General features: G+C 37.6%; 1 long non-coding RNA gene across 1 annotated transcript in view; it reads right to left on the minus strand.

The window, feature by feature from the left end:
• LOC106947151 (uncharacterized) overlaps window positions 1-9,653 on the minus strand; it is a 68,689-nt gene that overhangs the window by 16,618 nt on the left and 42,418 nt on the right. Inside the window, exon 4 of the long non-coding RNA XR_001424917.1 lies at window positions 5,216-5,289. This is a non-coding gene — a long non-coding RNA (uncharacterized LOC106947151). The remainder of the gene's footprint in view (window positions 1-5,215; window positions 5,290-9,653) is intronic.

Below are 9,653 nucleotides of genomic sequence, written 5' to 3' on the forward strand. Positions count from 1 at the left end.
CTAGTATAAACTAATTTAAACAAAGGCGTGAAATAATTATTTTAGTAATCAAATATTCTAACATTTATTCTGATGATTAATCAACTAATTGGATTAAAAAATGTTCTCAATTTGCTGATTTTCAATTTAACCACTCAATACATTGCAAGAAAGAAACAAAATATTAAATTCTTTGTTTGTTTGTTTTTTTTTTTGTTTTTTTGTTTTGTTTTTTAAACATTTTATTTCCTAAAATGAGGGGTTTGGTTTACAGGCTGGTAGAAAAAACAGAAAGTTGTGTCTTGTATATGGTCAAAATAAGCGGATTTGGATCGAATTTGCCTCGTAAGAGACCTCTAACGGCAGTCTTTATTTAAGACTACTAGCGTAAAAGATACTTTTTATATCATTTCAGTTTGTTCACCTTCTAATTTAAACAGATTTTTCTTTATTCCGCTTCTCATCATATCTTATCTACACCTCTCAACCTTGAATAGTTACTGAAAATCCTGTTTTGTGAAGTGGAGAAGTCAGGAGTGAGTTTTGAATAACCTTGAGTAAACCATCTGTCACCCTGGCAGACACCGGTGGTTTCAGGTAAGCTGGAAACTCTGCAGTCTCTATTATTCTGCATGCCGTGTGAGAAAACCCGCTGACTTCAACCGTCCTGCTGGGCTAACCGCTGATTAGCTTGCAGTTTGGTTTGTGTGAAACAAAGCTGCATTAAACAGAAGCATCCAAAAAATACGCTCCTTATTGCTATTCCACGGATTAGCTGCATCTCTTCCAGAAATCATTGCTGGAATTAAAAGCAGGAAGGTTCAGATGTTCTGCGCTGCAGCGCTCGGGTTTCCGTCATTTGGGTTGCATTTGGCTCCAGCGGTGGCCGATTTCTGCACAGCAGCTGCCAGTCGCACGTGGACACGAACCGCTGCTTCTCGAGAAGGCTGCAGGCGCGGCAGAGAGGTGATGACACTGTAAGTCGTTTCATTCTCTGTCCCGGCAGCTTCACGGTTTCTACGAGTCTGTTTAAATCCTCCAAGCATAATTAATCAAACTATTTCATTTGGTTTTCTGTAACGGATTACTGTGCTGAGCTAGAAGAGATCATATTTTACATTACTGTAACATTTATAAGATAAAGTTAGTTTTAAAAATGGACAGTAATTTTGTTTAGCAAATAAGCTCAATTTCAGCTTAATTTTCATTTTTGTAAAGTCAAAATTAATCACCAACAACTTTTTATCCACACTGACTCATCATCTGGCATCTTCACTTGTTTAGTGATGTGAACCTGACAAGGAGAAAGAACCACTGACGAAGAGCTTGAGTGTTTAACTGTACATTCACATCATTCGGCTGTTTTTTCTCTCTGTCTGGTTCTACCCAGAGGAATATTAATATATCTTTACATTCTTGTTAACTTTTATAGAAAGTATACTGCTCCCGTTGAATTAGATGGAACTTTTACCTGAACATTTCGGCCGTTTTGAATGCTTTTGTACTTACATTTTGGGTTTCTACCGCTTCTAAAAACACCCAGTCATTTTTCTTGTTTGTTTTTTTTTTTTTTTTCAATAAACTTGGTGTTTGAAAAATGAGCCGTTTCAAAAACCTCCCAATTGTTAAGTCACATTTGGGCACTTTGCCGTTACCTAGCAACCCCAGGCGAGACCAGCCCATTACCTAGCAACCCAAACAGAGGTCCAGCACTTTGGGTCAGCTGGTTTTATGAGCGGTACAATTGCTGCTGGCAAACACAAGTGTTTTGTTGTTGACTTGCCATCCAAAAGCCACTTAATACATTCTTGTTGGTTGTGCAGAAGGCTCCACTTCTGCTTTTCAAATATGTACGGTTGTATAATTGTGCATCTGTTTGCAGCATTAATTTTTACATGTGACTATAAATGCTGAGTTGGGGGCCAGCAGCAGTTTGGATTTTTAACACACTTGATTTTAATACTTTATGTCATGTGTTTATGCACAGCGTTTGTGAACTTTAGTTTTATTTTGACAAGTTCTGCCATTAAAGCTGGTATGTCATGTAGTTTTTGATAAAGCTAAAGTCTTTGGGGAGTTTTATCCCCCTAAAGTTCTTATGATTTGCTTGTTTGTCTACTTTTCCTTCATCAGAAACTATCTCTAGTTCTGCACTTCTATGTCTAACAGTGTCTCTTTCCTGGAGAAACTGCTGCCAATGACTTTGTGTACTTCTGGGTTTTGTACTGTCTTTACAGCATCTGGCCACCAATCCTTTCCTTTTCTTCTTTACTTTCTCCACCTCTCAGCTAACGTTTTATATTATACCGTCGCTTGACTACACTTACACAAACGTATCACCAATAAACTGTCAAGATGCCTAATTTCATCAGCACATAGTCGCTGTCCATATGGAAACCCTGACAACATAACTACTCAACACATATACCTCCATATGGATCGACACGGTTCTGTTTAATCCTTGGTTTCTTTTATGATTTGAACATAAGTCTGCCTGTTCTCCAGCTGGCTGTTAATTTCCTGTTCAGTCGTGTTACATAAAGCAGCAAAACTATCATCAAATTATCATATAATTAAACCAGACCAGAGAACATCTGTAATTTTCTCCTTTTACCTCAAACAAAATCTGAAAAATCTTTGCTAGGCTCCTGGAGCGCCAGGTTGAACCGGTTCGATGAACCCGCTCTAGGTGTGAGCACAACTACAACTCAATACAGGTGTGTTTGTTGGCTCAACATCAAAAACATTAAAGCTGCTTCATTAACACACCGATTCTGTGTTTTTCCCCAAAACGTAGACCAACATTATTAAAAACAAAGCAAACACTGAAGGGCAGCTGTTTAGGTAAAGTAGAAACAGACATGTTAGCAGGTATGAAGTGTATAATAACTCTGAAACCTCTAATCTATTATTGAGTCCTGACATTGGCAAGTGGTAGATGACATGAAATATATATGAGGTTGAACTCCAGTTACTTAAAGATTCAGCTCCACACTTAGCAGTTGTACTGAATCGCTCTTTGTGTCCAACTGGGACTGGAAAATAAGTTCCTTTTGGTTGCATGGAGCAGAAGTTGTTTAGTCATGAAAAGCCTTGATTGCCCAGCAGAGAGGACATTACCTTTTAATTTGCATTTGCAGCGCTGGAACAAGGTTAAAGCTAAGCAACAGGAGAGAAAGTGGTCGGGATTGTTGGCCAGCCACAGCTGAGGCGGCCATTACAGCTGGCTGAAGAAATGCTGTAAACTTTGCGGCCCTGCTGATGTAATTGTCTGTAATGACCAGTTCTTCGTGGCCAAGTGGAATTCAGATTTGATTGCGTGAAGGGAAAAGTCAAAGCGCGTGTTATTCTAAAAACAAAACCCTCCAAAACTTATTATTGAAGCTTGGAACAAACGTAGAACCTTAGGTGAATGTTTAATATCGACCAAAACAAACTAACAAAAAGGGGGAAAAAAGGTGCAAAATTGTCCAATCACTAAAGAAAACTAGAGAGAGCATTTGTATTCATGTCCAGTCTCTCTTTATTTGCAGTTCGCCTCCTCAAAATGTGAATCTCTGCTGGAGAGTGACTGAATATGTTGCCGTCGAAGAGTGTCCTCGTCCCGTCTGAATAGACGTTAGAGACAGGTGAAGTCAAAGAAAACGTTCCAGCGTCAGAGAGAACGGTTATAATGTAACATTTAGAAAAATGATAAGAAAGCAAAGCAGTTATTAGCTTCACGACACATTACTCGTATTTTCCACCATCCTGATGGTCCAGCTTAACACTTATATAACGGTAAACAGTTACTACCAAACTTTGTCATGTTTTTATTGTCTAAATAGCATTTAATGCAGATTCAGACCCCAAAAACGTAACATTTTCTGTTTCATACCATCCTGAAATTATAAACCAGCATTTTGTATGACTTACATCAAATATTATGAATTAATCCAGTCGACCTCATGTTACTTTCTAAACCTCAGCTTTCCTTCATAATTGATACATTAGGCTTTAGTGGTTATGGATATAACCAATAAGTTTCATTTTATATACAGTGTTAGAATATTTTCAAATTGTTATTAAATAGTTAGTTCTCAGAATTGCTCTTAATCTGCTGTAAAATATGCTAATGCTAATGAAAAACAGTTCATCACACCATTAATTTTGATTGATCTAGTTTATGTAATATGCAGGTTTCCATGGGTTTGCTATTAAAGCCACTTCCAAGTTGTTTTGTTGGACTAAAATGTTTATTATTTATGTTTTTTGATGAATATTTTTCAAGTCTTATGGTTGCCAGTTTAAAATACTAGCATTTTATTTGGTGAGGTTTGTTTTGGTAACATTTAGTAGTTTGGGCTTTTTCTTGCCAGCCGCTATTGCCACTAATAAGTTCTGTTGCTAATGGTTGTTAGCATGTTAACTGATGCTACTGCTAGCACATTTTTAAGGAAGTCAATTATTTGTTGCTGAAGGCACTCAATGTTTCTGCTAGCAGTTGTCAATAAAGTGCACTCAGACATAAAAATGACTGCAAACTGAGGCGCGATCATATAATTTACACCTTTGAAAAGCAGAAGTGGAGCCTCCTGCACAATCAACAAGAATGCAGGAAATGGCTTCTGGATGTTAAGTAAACAACAAAAATAAAAACCAGCTGACCAAAATGCTGGAGCTCAGCTGGGGTTGCTAGGTAACGGCACAGTAACCGTTGATTATGACTTATCAATCGGTGGGTTTTCGTGACACTTAAAATCATAAACTTACTGCCAAAACAAAACAGCTTGGGCTTTTTAGAAGCAGTTGAGACCCAAATGAAAATACAAAAACATACAAACAGTAAGTTTAGTATAACAACTCCCCTTTTAAAATCCTCAGAATGTAATGCAAGTTACGAAAAAATAAAATAAGTGAGTTTTGAAAAATATGTAACCCTGAAACTTTCACAGTTTTGGCTTTCTAATAACCTTGTATCTTTTCAATGCATCTATTCTTTTTCCATATTTAGTTTAAAAGTCTAGATGTCATATCCCTACAATAACTAACTTAATAGAGATGAGCTGTTGCATTGGAATTGCAAGCCTTCGTCAGAAGAGCTTATCAGAAATCTTTTTTTATGCTTTTTTGTAATATTCATCACCAGGAGGCAGGCAGGGCGCTGCCAGGAGCTCAGTGGGTTTGTTTCATGAACCCAGGTGCAGCATTGAATTTAGAGAGGTGTACCTTTCTTTCCCCATTGATACATTCTTACCTTTTCATCCTTTTCCCCTTTCCTCACTTCCTGCCTTTCAATAATAAGCAAATTATTGATATCCTCCTTCCTCTCTGGTAGAAACAGAAACAGAAAGTCTCAATGTATCGCTGTCCTTATGAGTATTTTTAATATGTCAAAGGAATGCTTCATAAAATAAAATATTTGTTAGAAAAGAACCAATCTTAAGCCTAAAGAGAACATACAACAGTACAGCTGTCAATAGTTTCAGGAAGATCAGAAAACATGGAGCGCACCACACACTCGGTTGTTGTTTATCACTGGGAGTGTGTGTGTGTGTGTGTGTGTGTGTGTGTGTGTGCAGTGGTTTTTGCATAGGGTTGCTAAGCTCTAAGCTCAATTGGAAGCAGGTGCGGCGTAAAGACCTAATCACATTTGCGGCTCATTACCCGGTGACTGTGTGCACATATTTGCCTCTCTGTGTCCTTATTAATCAGGCACAGACAACCCTAAGTGCTCCTCTCCACTTTTCCACATGACTTGCTACAAGCAACAGTAGAGCACAACAACGTGATGGGACCACCTGCTGCTGTCTGCTTTTCCAACACCTGCAATGCAAACGCTCGTAATTTCTCACTTGACCTCTAACCGTTTGCCAATTGGCAGAGCGTCAGTTTTTTGGCCCGCTTGAATGTTGTGGTACTCGCTTCGGAGTGATCATAACAGCATTAGGGGAGCTTCCTCGCTCATCTGTAACTAATATAATACTGTATGTGGTCGTTTTCTAAATCAGCAGAAGTTGTATGGTGATATGGAAACGCAACGTGGTCCAAAATGTTTTCCTGCATGCAAATGGATCACAGTTTTCAGGGTTTTTTAATCCAAATTTACTTATTCAAATTTGAGTTCACTTTTTTATATCAAATTCCAACTCAAAACATAATATTTACTTCTAAGTATGAGGGAAAAAATACAACATAACTGCAAATTGAATTAGAAACCAAAGATCATTTTCGGTTGTTGAAGATGTAACGGATACTGCCGTTTATTTTAAACTTGTTAAAATCAACAGAAGCTGTTTGTTGTTTTATTGGGAAGCTAATGAAATAATCAGGCAGAAAATTCCAGCAGAAACAATGAGCTCCTTCAGGTCAAGGCTAAACACCGACTTGGTTGGATTTGAATCATTATGAATGAAACATTGATCAATTTATTTGATTATTTTGGCACTTGACAAAATGTAATGTTTGTTACTGCTTTCTCAATTCGTGGCTTAATGGTGTTTTTATTTTTTGTGTTTTTATAGCGTAAAGCACCTTGAACTGTCTTTTTGCTGAAATATGTGATACAAATAAACTTGATGGATTAAACACAAGAAAAAAGGCAAAAATTGATAAAATGGGAACATTAGTACGATACCGTTTGTAGGATTTCTCTTTTGTCTTTGGTAAAAGGCGAAGAGCCATTTTTCCTGCTAGCGCCTTTGTTTTCGTTGTATTTACCCAGAATGCCCTGCACTGTAGTCCACTTCCTGGTTTTGGAGCGGTCTCCAGTCCGCTTGGCGTTCACATATGCATCCGAACCGCACCAGAGTTCACTTCAACTGAACCTAGATGAAAGTTTGTAGGCTACGATGGAGCATTAGAGCTACGCTAAGACAATAAAATAAATATAAGGTCCTAAAATTATGAGAATAAAGTTGAAGTATAAATAAAAATCAGAATATTATGACTTTATTCTTCTGATCTTTTGACTCTTCTCATATTATTTCGTCTTCATTCTCGTACAGCTTTATTCTTATAATTTCAAGACTTTCTCATATAGCTACCAGAGTTTGCCAAACTGAAGGCAGCTCAACCTTTTGCAATAATCCATCGCACACCAGCCTTAAAAACTACAAAAAAAAAACAAAAACATTTTGGAGTGGCCTTGTCAAAGTATTGCGGTCTTCCAGTAGAGAACATTAGAGAAAGTACTTCACCAAATACTGAGAGCAGCTGTGTGAAAAAGCTTCGTAAAAGCTCTTCTTGTGGCCACGAAAGCATAAAATAAGTTAAAACCATCCACCAAATTTCCTCCTCCTCCTCAGTGATGTTAAACTCTCTTTCCAGCCAAATGCTTAATGGCAGCTGGTGATGCCAAAGGTGACGCAGCCAATTATTAGGTTTGGAGAGTAATTAGTTTCCACATCGGGCCAGGTTGGTTCAAAAAGCTTCTTTTTTAATCCCTCCTAATGAATGAAATCATCATTTAAACTCTGCTTTTTGGATTTACTCAGGTTATTTTGTCTGATGTTAATGTTTGATTGATGATCTGAAACGTATTTTAAAAGATTTATATATTTTTTACTTCTGTATGGTGTTGTTTTTTGTTATTTTCCACATCCAGATTACTGAATAAATTAACAAACATTCTAACATTAATCAGTATTAGCATGAATATAAGGAATATTGCCTGCAGTTATTTAAACAATAAAAAATAAAAACTTTTGTCTCAAAAATATTCTTTGAAAAATGCAATATAACGTTAAGTGAAAATGGTGAAAATTAAATTTAAATAATGAGAAAATGTGAAAAAGTTAATAAAAAAATTAAGTTGAAAGATTTCTCATGTAAAGTTGCCCATAAAAAATGTGCCATTTTGCAATTTTTAAAATTTCTAAGTCTGTAACCAACAATAATGGCTAAAAATTGAATAAAAATGAAAACTTTTTATGTTTTCCACTAGTTCGTGCTCTGATCTGACCCTGTGAAATAAAATGTCGTCTTCTACCATCATAGAAACGTTGAACAAACACATTTTAAATGGAGAGAGTGTGCATCAGCGCGGTGCACAGTAAGAAATAATTTGCTTGTTCGTAAATGAACCCGGAATGAAATTCTTTGGTATTTCAAGACGTGCCGCGCTTTGATATTGTATCATTTTCACGAATTTCCTCAGAATTATTTGTCGCAAATTGAGTTCAGTGACAGATAACAGCAGCAATTATGAGGCTGAGCATTTCAGGGGTCCACACCGAGACATGCATATGCATACATAAACCGCAGGGAGGGAAGACAGGACAAAAATAGTTTACAGGGAGGCTTGGTGTGGGAGTCCTGTTGGGCCCAGGCGTCTATTCTTCTGCCGTTTTATCTCTTATGCTGAGCATGGCTCCGCCGTCTCGTAAGGAGTTTCCTGTTTGGTGCGGCCCCAGAGACACGCATGGCACCGTATAAAGGGCCATAAGTGGGACACAGAGACTCAGAGTCCCAATAAAAAGAGACGAGGAAAAACACTTTGAAAGCTGAGATGCGTTTTCACTGAACTATCCAAAGATTATTATTACCAAAGATCTATTTGTGGCTATTTCTTAGTTCCTTTAGTACTAAAACTCCAACTATGTGGTGTAAAATGTAACTTGGTTTACAGCTTACATGAGACTATTTAAAAGTTTTAACAATTAAATTCACATTTTGCATGTTTTTGTATTTAAATTTGAGACTTTACTGCTTTTAAAAGCAGTTTAAGCACTAAAATACCCAACCCAACCATTTTTTGTTAATAAGTTCATGATTTTTGGTGTCTGGAAAAGGAGCCGTTTCAAAAAACTCTGGAATGTTAAGTCTCATTCGACAGGCACTGTGTCGTCGTTACCTAGCAACCCCAGTGGAGTTCCACCTGTTACCTAGCAATCCAAGCAGAGTTCCAGCCCATATGGTCAGCTGGTTTTATCCACAGTACAATGGCTGCTGGAAGGAAAAAAAAAGTTTTGTTGTCGACTCATCATCCAGAAACCACTTCCTGTACTCTCATTGGTTGTGCAGGAGGCTCCACTTCTGCTTTTCAAAGACGTACATTTGTATAATTGCGCATCTGTTTGCGGCTATTTTCACGTGTAGTTGTAAATGTTGAGTTGGAGCAGCTAAGAAGCTCATTCTGACTAAAATCTCATGATATAAGAATGACTTTTTGCAAAAAAATAAAAATGTAAGGAACATGTTTTGTGTTGCCATAGATCTATCATATGACATTGTGGTCATGCTATAATCTACAGCACATGTGTGTGCGGGCCACATATGGCCCGCCATGTCATTTTATGTGGCCCAGCATTTTATAGGCCGATGATTGACTTAAAATAGGTTTTGAGCATGAATTGACTACAAACTACATCTCCCATAATGCATTACAATTGTTATCAGCCAACATTACGGCTTCTTGCCGTAATGCTGCTCTAGAGAGCAGCAGGATTACCAGGATTATTTATTTATTTATATTTATTTTTGTGTGGTTTCGCTTCTCCGAAACGGACGGATGTTACGTCTGCAGCTCCTCCAGAGCGCCGCTTTCCTGGGTAACGTGAACCCAGAAGGCTCCATTTGTTAAATCCGCTGGATGAGTTTCTCCCAGCGGTTCCTAAGTCTTCGGAGTTCGCAGTGGTTGAGCAGCGGACTGCGCATGTTAACTTTTGCATCGTCATTTATTTCCTCAAGATAAA

This window comes from Poecilia latipinna, unplaced genomic scaffold (genome assembly GCF_001443285.1).
Source record: "Poecilia latipinna isolate Pla-1442-1.1 unplaced genomic scaffold, P_latipinna-1.0 Scaffold226, whole genome shotgun sequence".
Taxonomy (NCBI): Eukaryota; Metazoa; Chordata; class Actinopteri; order Cyprinodontiformes; family Poeciliidae; genus Poecilia; species Poecilia latipinna.